Source organism: Prionailurus bengalensis, chromosome B3 (genome assembly GCF_016509475.1).
Source record: "Prionailurus bengalensis isolate Pbe53 chromosome B3, Fcat_Pben_1.1_paternal_pri, whole genome shotgun sequence".
NCBI classification, from domain to species: Eukaryota; Metazoa; Chordata; class Mammalia; order Carnivora; family Felidae; genus Prionailurus; species Prionailurus bengalensis.
Window position 1 is genome coordinate 80753105 of NC_057355.1, and position 797 is coordinate 80753901.

General features: G+C 44.2%; 1 non-coding gene across 1 annotated transcript; it reads right to left on the reverse strand.

The window, feature by feature from the left end:
• Nucleotides 1-426: 426 nt before the first annotated feature.
• On the reverse strand, nt 427-557 carry LOC122469889. The gene has a single exon (XR_006293768.1).
• Nucleotides 558-797: the final 240 nt, after the last annotated feature.

The following is a 797-nucleotide window of genomic DNA, read 5'->3' on the forward strand; positions in this document are numbered from 1 at the left end:
CATGATCACAACTGAGCCAATATGAAGATATATGCTGTGTTCTGTATTCAAGTCAGAAGACCCAATGTTGTTAATATCTATTCTCCCCAATTTGATTGATACAGGCAACGCAATCTCAACCAAAATTCCAGGAGTTTTGTAGATATTAACAAGCTTATTCTAAAATTCAGATGGAAATGAAAAAATCAAGAATAGCCAAAACAACTTTGTGAAAGAAGAATGTTCCTGTTTAGGTGTGTTTTCTTGTTAGGTGCTGTCTATGGGGCAGGGAGGGGACCGAGCTACAGGCCAGGGGCAGCTCATGAGAGCCTGGCACTACCCAAGGACAGCCAGAAGCTGGAGGCCCAGCGCTGCCACTTTAGCCCCTAGTCTGGCTGTGGAGTTGGCATGCCTGGAATAGACCAAGTGGGGGCTCCCAGCAACTACAGATGTCCAAGGCAGGAAAACAAGGCTGCCAGCCCCCAGCAGCCCTCACAACAATCCTCAAGGACTGATGTTGGCCTCCAGCCCTGGTTGAGGAGAAAAGGGACCCCTCACAGCCCCATGGGAGAGAGGCCCTTATAATAACTAATATTAAGAAAGCCTAATCAAACCAAATATTGTCAAGGGTACAGAAGAACTTTAACCACCATGCACTGCTGCTGATGGAATGTATAAGGATACAACATTTTGAAAAACCTAAAAAGTTTACATACACCTGCAATGTCCTAGGGGTTTATCCTAGAGAAATGCAATCTTATATCCATATTTGTGACTTACATATAAATGTTGTAGCGGCTTTATATGTAATAGCCCGA